Raw genomic sequence first — 12815 nt, forward strand, 5'->3', positions numbered from 1 at the left:
ATTTTTTTTTTTTTAAAAAGAATGTTAATAGATCTGTTTTGCTTTATTTCCAATAATAATGACAGCAAAAGGAAAAAAAAAACTGTCGGTGGAGAGATGATTCAGAGAAAATGTATCATAAAGGAATTCCTCAGTTGTTTTTAAGTGGCCGTATGTTCTCTTGTTGCTGGAATTCTGTTCAAACCCTGGTAGCATGGCCCTTGTGTCTTACAGATTTTAATATAAGAACTCTTCTTGGAAGTAGAGTGGATGGGTAGAACTAAAGAATAAGATTTGCATTCCCAGAAGTGTTAGGTGCATAGTTAGCACTGATCAAAATGACTTCCATATGAAAAAGAACTATTGGAGAATTGAATAGATTGTATGGGAACTTTGATTGCTATAACTCCCTGGAAGACTTTGCTAATTTAGAGGCAGCAAAAAATTAAGGCATCTTCTCTGTTGGACTCTTCTTCTCCTCCCCCACCACATTGTGAGGCTCATTATGTTTTACCATTAACATTAATGAGATTTAATGTACAGTGGGTCAAAACAAGCCCCTGACTTTGGAAGCTGATAGTGATTATAAAGCCAATGTTTATAAATTATAAAGCACATACTTATCATGAAACATTTGACAAATTTTCTTAAATTCCCCTGTTATGTGCTTTATTATTTCAAATTAATGATCCTTAGAAGTCATTGGCACAGCAAAATAATGCCTAATAGTCATTTTTTGTTTCATTTTTAAAATTGAATGTAGAACATGGTCTCTTGTTTTTTTTCTTATGAGTCCCAAATCTTAAAATAGGTGTTTTTCTCTGACACACATTTATCTGATGTTTTTCAGATCAGAGCTCAACATGTAACCTATACATTATAACTAGAACCTGGTTATGTTAAGTGAAATAAATATATTAATTTGGCACAAAAATTCCACCAACTTAATAATTGTCCAGTTCAAGAAAGATCAGAATCTCAAGTAAGTCAATGAGTAATAAAGCTAGCAAGAGGGGAAACTGCAGGCAAGTGAGGGAATTAAAAAAGTCAAGAAATGGAGATGAAAGTTTGAGACAAATGGCTACAGGCAACAGGTAGAGAAAGGCATGACTAGTGCTAATCAATAACTGGTGTCAGAAAGCGTTGAAAAAGATGGTGGACAGACTGCATGTGGAATGGGACAATGTAGTGACATTTATACTCAGGATTACAAAGGGAGTCAGGATGTATCTAAATTTCAATGATACTGCTGCCTTGCTACAGGAGTAAATAAGGCACAGGAGGTATAGAAAGCTACTGTTCTTGTAATGGGGTTTTGAAAACGTATGTCCTTACCAAAGAGAAATAATATTGAAGGCTATGTTGGCAAACATAAGTGTGCCTTTCCATACATTTGACAAAAGCAGCCACAAAGAAGCATTTGGAGTACTCACAGTGGACATTTTGTCACAGAGTATTGAGGTAGACTCCTTCATAGTAAAAACATTTCCCAACTCAAATGTTTTCAGAGCAGGTCTTCGGGGGAAGTTTCCACTTTGCTATTTAGCTATTTGCCATTGGGGTTAGTTTGATGTGTTTGACTTGTGCATCTTGATTTATGCAGTGGGCCAGTAGCTTTCTTATTGTACTACTGTGTGACTTGAATGGAGAATGTATGTGAAGAGTCTGGCAGAAAATTGCTCAAAAATATTTGTATTTCTTCTGAATACCTCAAATAAAACTTGCTGTGAACCATTTTCATTTAGTTGTATTGCTTTTCACCTCCTATGTCTTCCCACATTTAAGCATCAGACTATTGTATAGGCTTATATTTTTCAAAATCTAATAAGTGTACTTAAGTGCTTTAACCTCCTTTCAAGCTGACCGCCCACCAAAGGTTGTGGAAAGGAAAGGTTAATAGGGTAAAAGAGGATGTGGACCTGTTTAGAAATAGTTCTTTGGATGAGACTCCAATCTGCATTGTCAGGATATCAGCAGTTCAGTTTAGAAGAATCAGCAGTGGTAGCTTGATCCACTTGCAAACACCATTCACAAATAAGCAATTGGCAGTTTGATCTAGAAGAAATTGCAAGGCTCTGCCAATCTGCTCAAGTCTGTAGAAGCATCAAGAAGCTGCTGTAACACCACCAGAACTTCTTTGTGCATTTCTCTCTATGAAGTCACTACAAATGATGGTCAGCAGAGTGGCAAGGTGAACCAAAACCATACAGTGCTATCCACTGTTTATTGAATCATATTTATACCCTTTCCAAACATCACATGTTTTCTCAAGCATCAGCTGTAGCAAAACATTACATGCCCCACTTCTAGGCAGCTTCTAGGAACCTTCCCCAAAAGAAACCAAGCCCCGCCCCAAACAACAACAACAACAACAACAACAACAACAAACCCAAAACCAAATCCAAACAAAAGGAAAAAAAAAACAAAACACTTGTCTGTTCTCAGCAAAACATCCTCTCATGTGCCTGCTTCAGCAAAAATACCCTCCTATAAGAAAGTTTCCAGAAAAACATAACATGACTGAGTCTCCAAAAGAACCCAGAAATTTCCACTTCACTCTTCTGTTCTATTATAATAGCTGAACAATAGCAATGATGGTTTTGTCATGTGTTAGTAGCTTGGGAACTAGAGAAAGAAAGGGACCATGTGAGTCATGGTGACATTATTAAGGTACTGTTATGGCCTCGTGCTGAAATGTACCATAAATTTTGGGAAGTAAGATGATCTCCCAAATCATTTTTCTCTTTTTGCCTTATGGGAGTACCTGGATATTATTAGGCTCTTTGTGATGTAATTTTATATTCCTCTAGTACTTCTAATTACAATTTAGGCCATTATTAAGTTGGTTTAACATTTATTTGTCTTCAGAGGTTAAAATTCCACCTTGTCATGTTCATGCCTTCATTCTGGCCTAAGTAGATTTTCCCTATTTTCTGTGGCAATGCTGGAGTAGTTGGCCACCTGCTTTCTCTCTGGCCTTATTTATCAGCTTCCACTTATAACATGCATATCCATTAATGAAGGTTTCTTCAAATGTAGATTTGTTCATAGAATTTTGTTATGACATAAAGGTACATCTGATTCTTTAGTTCTAAGTGAACATTTGTCCTCAGTTTTGAAATAGTACTGGGCATGTGTAGATATTTCATGGGTAGAAAGCATGTCATGTGTTCATGAGACCCTAGGTTTGTTCTCTGACATCACCATTTGGAGAGAGATGTTTCACATGATGAGTATAAACAGAATAGATTAAGTCAATGGGTCCAATGGAGACAATTGATTTGTCAGAACATTTATGTTACTGCCATCACAGAATTTAGGTATATCTCGAACTAAATGCTGCAAGGATTTGTCTCAATGAAAGGATTCTGCTGAGAGTGACCTGCTGATGCCATGTTCAGATTCTTTGGGTGGGAACCCTTCTATATGGAAATAATAGAGAAAAGCCAAGTGTGAACTAAAGTAGAACTTGGAGGCTAAGCAATATATGTTCTAACTGGCACTTTCTAGTGAGCTCTGGGGAAACATTTGGGAGCCACCAGATCATGAAGTCAGAGATGGCGAGGGTACCAAAATGTAGTATGGGTTCCTACTGTGTAACTTCTGCTAAGATGATATTTGTGCAAGTGAGCCTTGGGGAGATCTTTACAGCTACCTCACTTTTTACCTCCCTCAATGGAGGAGACTGTAAACCTCTATAATTGTTCCTCAGTCCTCAATACCTTACCTCCCTTTTCACTGTGAAGTCCTTATCTCTAATGACTCCTGGTTTGTGGTTACCTCTAGGAAATTGTTGATTTACTACTTCGGACACTTCACTTTCTTGCCACTTTGCATCTTGTGGTCTGTGTTTATGAATTTATTCCTCAGTTACTTGCATTTTGCACCTAGTTGCCTTTCAACCTTATGTTGACTCTTCTCCTCAAAGACAAGGTTATTATTATCTCTTACAGCATCCCGTGCAGTTGCATGCTTCTTGTGTGTTGACTTTCTTTGGCGGATGCTTGTAACAAAAACTACCTTTTACCTTCATGGAGAGTGGAACTTCAGTGAGTAGATCATATCTGGCATTTGGAAAACTTGGCTTGTAATACTAGACTGTGTTACTGGAAGAAATCCTATATTTTGTAAATCAAGGTCTTTGTTTTCAAGGTGAGGAAAGTCAGAAACAGACAACTGAAGCACTTGTCCAAGGTCATTCAGAGTTGAAACTTGACCAGGTATCTAGACACAGAGGCTGCACTCTTTCAACTGTGAAGTGCTCTTTCCCTGATAAGGGTCAGGTGCACCTACCCTGGCTGGCAATTAACTTTCCTGGGTCAAATCTGAGCAAGTTCCTTAGCAAGTCCTGCATCACAAAAGAGGAGACTGTGCAGCACCAACACAGGCTGAAATTAAACTGAAAGGAATATGACAGAACTGTTTTAAAATATTCAATTCCTTAAAACTCAGTGGATCAAAGTAATTATGGAGCAATAAAAGGTGAGTTGAAGCCTCAGATGGCCTTGGGAAGAGATAAGCCTAGACCTCTTTGAGCGCACACTGTCCTTCCTACAAAACATTTTTAGGTTTTGTTTTCTATTGTGTAAGTTTTATTAAGCTGACTGGGTTGCACACAAAGCCATGGTAATACAATGTGGATGCAATTTATTCATGAACACATCCTTCCTTATATGAGGAAAAGCATCTATTTAAATAACAAAATTGTTACTCTAAAACTTTTAGAGTTTGTTTGTGTAATTATACTCACAGTATATTTAGAGAGTAGAATTTTATTTACATTGACTTTTTTTGTAAGTTTATGCTTACATAACAACATTTTCCCTTGTACATGCCCAATGCAAAAATGTATAAAGAAAAATTTGGTTATTAAAAGATTTTGCTTCTAACACTAAATGGAATTTTTATAGTTCTGCTGGAAGAATTGGTAAAAAAAAAAAAATCTGTGGATATGAGGGCACAATAGGATCTGGCATTCCACCCACAAGCAGCAGGATTGGGGAATAGTAGAAAGATTGTTCTTTATTATAAGTTAGCTAAGGCATGCAAAAGAAATTGATGTTTTCTAGAAGATTATAAAACTTTCCAATCTTCTACTTTTAGAGACTAAAACTCTTCAATAATTACAATAAGAAGCATCAATTTCTATTTCATTAGGATATTAGAAATTTCATTTCTATTAGGATAGCTAATTAATAAACTGAGATAAAGTAGGTAGGAAAAAAGGAAAAATGTCAATGTCACTGTCAGTAGAAAGAAGAACTGTGACAACAACTGTAATGGAGAGATACTGAGCACACTCTTAGAGGAAACGTGTGTGTGTTTGTGAGTATATATGTATATGTGTGTAGTTTGAGTTTTACATGTCTTGTTTTGATCATATTCACTCATACCCTTGTGTCCTTAAAAAAAAAAAAAGGAAAGAAAAAAGAAAAAATGCTATCAAGAACATTTCTTTATTTCCTATCTCAAATATTTTTGGCTGTGTGGTTTTGCAATGGAACATGGTTGAATCACTAGAGCTTCACTCTTAAGTGTTACCATACTTTTTGGCTATTTTATTGGGTTCTTATATCTACCACTGTTCTCCACACCATTCCCTTTAAACCCTTTAATACCCGGTAAATGAGAAAGAGGGTCAGAGGGGAAAGGTACTTCCTGCTCATTAGGGATGTTGAGTTCCTAGAGGCAAGTCCAATCTTCATCATGAGAATATCTCCAACCAGTAATTCAGCAAAAAACAATCTAGCAATTCAGCAAAAGCAACAAAACAGCAAACACAATAGTAGGAACCAGCAGCAGTGGGGGCAGAACCAGGGGGAGCATGAAGTGGAAACTTAAGGATTCTTTGAAAAATTGCTGTGATGGTATTTTGCTGAGGCAAATACGTTAAAGGGGCACAAGTGTGAAAGACTAAGGCAGACTTGTGAAGAAACATTTAGCTGAAGCAGACACAGGACAAAGGATGTTCTGCTAAAGCAAGCATGTGAAAGGACACATGATGGATTCTTTGCTAAAGATATGCATGTGTTGGCTCATCTTACATTGTGTAGTTGAGCTGCATTTGTGGGGATGTCATAAAGAGAAACACACCAAAAAATATCTGTTGGTGTGTTGCAGTTTCTTGCTGATTCTGCAGACTCGGGCTGATTGGGTGCTCATGCTGAGGCAAGACACCTGCTGAGGTCAGACAGGTGCTGAGGCAAGACAGATGGAGGTCGAGTGATGTTGGAGCATATAAATAGAAATTGAAGGACAGTGATGGACACTGAGCTTGGCTTGCCTATAGAGCTAGCTGTGAAACACTTGTGGGTTTCGTGTCTTTGTTGATCTTCACTTTCCTGAAAGGGGCACAGCCAAGAACTTCTCCTGGCATCCCTCCTGGTCCCTTCTATTGAGTCGTTCCTAGGCTGAGAACCTTGCTGTCTCTGCTGATTCATGTTTGCTATCCTGACTCTACTGAACTGGACTGCTGGTGTATCTGTGAAATGTTTGCTAGTGGATCAAGCTGCCACTATTAACCTTCCATTTTCCAGACAACTCATGTCCATGTGGTTGAAGAATCTCAACATAAAACCAGATACACTAAATCCTATAGAAGACAAGGTTCATACTTTTAAACACATTGGTACAGGAGAAAAGTTCCTGAAGAGAATACTGATGACTCAGGCTCTAAGAACAACAGTTGATAAATGTGACCTCATGAAACTGCAAGACTTCTGTAAGGCAGTGAACACTATCAATAGAACAAATCGGCAGCCTACAGATTGGAAAGGAATCTTTACCAACCCTACATCTGACAGAGTGCCAATATGTAAAATTTACCAAGAACTCAAGAAGTTAGACAACAACAACCCAAATAACCCAATAAAAATGTGGTATAGAGCTAAATAGAGAATTTTCAACAGAGGAATCTTGAATGGTTGAAAAGCACTTAAAGAAGTGTTCAGTGGCCTTATTCTTCAGGGAAACACAAATCAAAATAACTCTGAGGTTTCATCTTATACTGATCAGAATGGCTAAGACCAAAAGCTCAAGAGATACTACATGCTGGCGAGGATGTGGGATGAAGAGGACACTTCTTCATTGCTGGTGGAAGCACACATTTCTACAACCATTTTGGAAATCAATTTAGCTGTTTCTCAGAAATGTAGGAATAGTTTTACCTCAAGACCCAGTTATACCACTCCTGGGCATATACCCAAAGGATGTTTCAACATTCCATAAAGGCACTTGCTTTATTTGTAATAGCCAGAAACTTGAAACCACCTAGATGTTCCTCAACTGGATAATGGATAAAGAAAATTGGTACATCTACAGAATGGAGTACTACTCAGCTATTAAAAATGAGTCTCTGGCATTTTTATACCCTCTTAAGAGTCCCCAGAATTACAAACATAAACTATTTTCAGTTGGCAGAATCATGTTCCTGCCAGAGCATGATAAATAAATAGCTACATAAATAAATAAATACAAGATAAATTATAGCTGCTATGGACAATTTAGAGCAGTTTCATATCCCACACCTGGGATTAAAACAAACCCATCCTGCCATGTTGCTAGTTCTTCACCTTTTTGGTGATGTTCATGTCTGACCACCTGTGTGTACCACTGGTACATCCTGCTACTTCTACTTCTAGAGACTCTCTCTCAGCCTGGAAGTTCTGCCTTTCCCTTCCAGCCTAGTTATTATCTGTCATATCTTTATGAAGCCAGTTAGCAAGTGAGGAAGGTGAATGTTTACCAAATATGAGGCAGATGATGATGATACATAACAGCAACAATTCCAAAATCCTGGTGTTATTTAGCTTTCTGCAGGTATAGCAATCAACAGTCCAATGTATGTAGACAACTTTCACACAGTGCACCCCAACAAACTGCTAGTGATAAACATCCTCCAAGAAGGCCATACAATCTCGGACAAGGCTACGCCTCCTTATCCTTCTTAAGTACTGTCCCTCATGGCAATACATCATGATCAAGTGTTCAAATATATAAGCCTCTGGGGGTTCATTATTCTTCCAACTATCACATGCTTTATGCCTTAAAATAAGGACAAAATGATGATGTAATTAGATGTATGTTAAACTTATTCCTATAAATGTTGATTTTTTTTTAAGTGAATGAAGTTGCAGATTTTAGACTAGATAAGTTTTCTAGTGGTGACTGTGGCAGAGTAGGTAGTCAAGTAAAGGTAAGCAGGTAGAGTAAGCTGTGGCTAGACTCATCCTTTTTTGTGTTTAGGTACATTCTGGTAAGCAGAAAAGAAAAAGTATAGCTCCCCATCTTAGAATAAAGAGAAATGACACATACTCAAAAATACCATCATTACTGATGTTGTGGCTTTTATCTATTTCCCCCTTCCTTAGGTACATAGGGCAAGGAAAATCAGCAAGTGTACGCATAAAGAATGTGCAGTAGATATAGGAAGGGATAAAGGAGGGACCAAGCACTTCAACTTCACAATGACATCACAGACACTCCTTAAAAATCTCTGACACATTATCTAGTGGGCTGCTAGTTATCCTAAATCAGGGTGCCCCTAAGTTCTCCTGAGTATACTAAATATTTGCTAAATACATATCTATTTAATATATCTCTTATATGATTTTTTTCCCAAAAAGACAACAAAGAATATTTCTAGCCATCTAACAAAAAAGTAGGATAGGCCAGCTATACCACTCCTGGGCATATACCCAGAAGATGCTCCAACATGTAGTAAGGACACATGCTTCACCATAGCAGCCTTATTTATAATAACCAGAAACTAGAAACAGCCCAGATGTCCCTCAATAGAGGAATGGATACAGAAATTGTGGTACATCTGCACAATGGAGTACTACTCAGCTATTAAAAACAATGAATTTATGAAATTCTTAGGGAAATGGATGGATTTGGAGAATATCATCCTGAGTGAGGTAACTCAATCACAAAAGAACACACATGGTATGCACTCTCTGGTAAATGGTTATTAGCCCAGAAGTTCGGAATACAGGAAGAACAACCCACAAACCACAAGAAATTCAAGAAGAAGGAAGACCAAAAGGTGGACATTTCATTCCTTCTTAAAAGGGGGAACCAAATACCCATGGAAGGAGTTGCAGAGACTAACTATGGATCAGAGACTGAAGGAAGGACAAGCCAGGCTAATATAGCTGTTTCCTGAGAGGCTCTGACAGTACCTGACTAATACAGAAATAGAGGCACACAGCCATCCATTGAACTGAGTACAGGGTCCCCAATGAAGGAGTTAGAGAAAGGATCAAAGGAGCTGAAGGGTTTGCAGCCCCTTAGGACGAACAACAATATGAACTAACTAGTACCCTCAGAGCTCCCAGGGACTCAACCACCAACCAAGGAGTATACATGTTGGGACTGATTGTTCTGGCAGCATGCGTATAGTAGAGGATTACAAAGTTGATCGTCAATGGAAGGAGAGGCCCTTGTCCCTGTGAAGGTTCTGTGCCCCAGTGTAGGGGAATGCCAGGGCCAAACAATAAGTGGGAGAGGGTGGGGTGGCAAGCAGGGGTAGGGGGAGGCAACAGGGGTTTGTTCTTGTTGTTTGTTTTTGTTTTTGTTTTGTTTTGTTTTTGGAGGGGAAACTATGAAAGGAGAAATCATATGACATGTAAATAAAGAAACTATCTAATAAAAATAAGTAGGATAGGAACCATATGCTAATATAAAATTTTATTTCCCTGCTATCTTTGAGTAAAATCTTCACTATAGAAAGACTACCATATGTGGAACACTTTTAAAATTCTTTAATGGAGGTAAACATTAATTCATCATCTCTCCAGCAGCTTTATAGTTTGTCTGAAAATGACTCGTTAGAACAAGCAGTAATGCGGCATCATTGTTTCTGCTATGGGAAACCCTGCATAGAACTGGAATTGGGTTCAGAACAAAGGAGCCTATGTTTGAGATAAATGCCAATATCATTGGGAGAAAGCAACATTGTGAGTGGCATGGAATAAAGACAGCTTTTCTCTGAAGTTCTTGGAGATCCACTAATTAGAACACTTGTAAGAATTCTTTCAGGCTTGTTTTTGATGAGAGATGTTTTCTTTTATGACTTTAAGCAAAGTTTATTTTGTAAGGAATAAACTTGTTACAAGTAGATGAAAACTAGAGGTGTGTTCTTATTTTTTTTCTTTAAATCAAGGTTTTCTATGTAGCCCAGGCTGTCCCTGAATGTAAAATCTTTTCTCTCAGCCCTGTAGGTGCTTGTATTTATAGCTCCTCAATGCCAACACCTGGCTATTATCTCCTTTGTTGTTCAGATATGAACCTAGGTATTTAGTATTGGATTGTAAAAGATAGTAAATGCCTTAAAGAATATGGCATTAAAAGAAGAAAAGATTGTTTTAAGAATGACATTTTCAGGTTCTATTTGTATTTTTTAACATCTCAAATGCATTCTTTAGTTAATAGTAAACCAGTTTATTCTAGGACATTGTGACTAGTTATATCTTCCTCAATTATATGCCTTTGCCATTGCTGTACTACTGTCTTTCTGCATTCATTTACTGTAATGGAGATAAATGAGCAATCACTCTTAACTACTCAATGAGGCTCCTTCTGAAACATTTACCCTATTAGGTGAGGCTAACACTATGGTCCCATTATTACACAGAGTGAATGTTCTGCTGTCTCATTGTGGAAGTTGTGATTCTGTTTTCTTATAATAATTTATAATTGTGTTGGAAATAAGCCGTAATGCAATTTTCTCCATTTGATATGAGCAATTTTCAGCAACGCAAGAGCTCTGATTGCAATGTTTTCCTTTGGTTGCTTAATATAAGATGGGTATCCTGCTTAATCAAATCCACAGCTTACCTCAATGAATACAAATGTGTTACATTATCTTTAAATAAATGAATGTCAATATATTCCAAGGTAACAGCAGTGATTGCCTATTGATAACAGTCAGTTTTGTAAGCCATGGGCTTTAGAGGAAAATGTACTTATTTTTAATAATTTATAACATTGTGGCTCTTTTAAGATGATAGTTTTCTACTTCTCATACAGACTATAATATCATTGAATGGAGCTGGCAAACCCTATCAATAGATTTTTGCAGGAATAATAAAAAATGGTTCTATAATTTTTATTAATTAATACCTGTTCAAAGCATGGATAAAGATACAAAATGTAAACCACAGAGTAACAAGAATTTTTGTTCTTTTGAAACTGAAATGGATGTAATGCATTCTTAAGGAAACTTAATATAAAGATGTCATTGTCTATGACAGACACTTAAAAGTTGTTGCCATTCTCCAACTAAAGAGAGTGGAAACCAAGCCATTGTCCTTGCTTTTATAGCACAATGGTTTCATAGTTCACATGGGGACTGATGATGACAAGTCAGTCTGAAAAAAATGCTCCAGGAAAAACACATTCCTTTTCTTCCCATCAGAATAGAAAAGGTGGATGTGTAGAATAGCTCACCCCCTCTCACTGCCCTTTGTGATCTGAGTTTGGACAAATGAGTGACATACCATCACTATCTTGTAAAAAGAATAATATTGGAATTATAGTCAGGTTATTGGGCTTTTGCTGCATATATATGTACATGGTTTTACATGGAAGGCTACATGTCAGAATACAATCTAAGAACCATTTTGAGATATGAATAAGGATTGGGAAAGAACTCTTTGTTGGGCAGCTTAAATTTGCTATTTTTTAAAATAATTTTTTGTTTTTTAACTTAAGCACCTCATTATTATTGAATTTAATTGAGAGATCAGAATTGTGAGATTAGACCTCACGTTGATACCAGACAGTTGAATTAACATTTTTTGGTCTTGTTAGTCTCCTCTGAAAAATATAGGATCTAGACTTTGTTCAGGGCTTGTAAACCTTTTATTTCCATCACTGGAAACTCTAAGACTCAGCAGATCTCATTTAAAAACAATTAGATTTTAAAATTCTGTTCGCTATGCATAAATTCTAATATCTAAAAGGAAGTTTTGTTCCTCTTTCTCTTTAGTATTATGGATAATATTCAATTGTTGAACCACCAAAGATTCTCCTTTTACTTCCTCCTCCTCCTCCTCCTCCTCCTCCTCCTCCTCCTCCTCCTCCTCTTCTTCTTCTTCTTCTTCTTCTTCTTCTTCTTCTTCTTCTTTTTCCTCTTCCTCTTCCTCTTCCTCTCCTCCTCCTCCTCCTCCTTCTTCAAGATTTATTTATGCCAGTTCCTTCTGGTCTGTCTGGGCTGGGGTCCAGAGCAGATCTTGGGCGAAAGCTCCGCAGCCAGTCCCACAACACCCAGAGGAAGCTCCACTCCAAGGCACTCTGACACACCCAAGATCAGAGGTGAGCAGGAACCAACATCTGTCCCAACACTGGGAGTAACTGGGACCAGTGGGACCAGTCACACAGGAACTCCACCAGCCCAATGACTCTGGTTCCTTCCGGTATGTCTGGGTTAGTGTTCTGAGTAGACCTTGGGCACAAGCTCTGCAGCCAATCCCACAACACACAGAGAAAGCCACACTCCCAGGTGATCTAACAAGCCCAGGATCCCAGGATCCCAGAATCACAGGATCATAGAGACAGCTTGACTCTGACGAGTTCTGACACAACCAGAATCACAGGAAGGACAGGCTCCAGTTAGATTTAGCAAGGGCAGGTAGCACTAGAGTTAACCAGATGGTAGGGGTGGGGGGGCCCAAGGGTAAGAAAATAAACAACACAAACCAAGGTCACTTGCCATCATCAGAACACAATTCTCCCAGCATAGCAAGTCCTGGACGCAGCATCACACCAGAAAGCAAGATTCAGATCTAAAATCATGTATCATGATGATGATACAGGACCTTAAGAAAGACATA

Source organism: Mastomys coucha, unplaced genomic scaffold (genome assembly GCF_008632895.1).
Source record: "Mastomys coucha isolate ucsf_1 unplaced genomic scaffold, UCSF_Mcou_1 pScaffold15, whole genome shotgun sequence".
Lineage (NCBI taxonomy): Eukaryota > Metazoa > Chordata > Mammalia > Rodentia > Muridae > Mastomys > Mastomys coucha.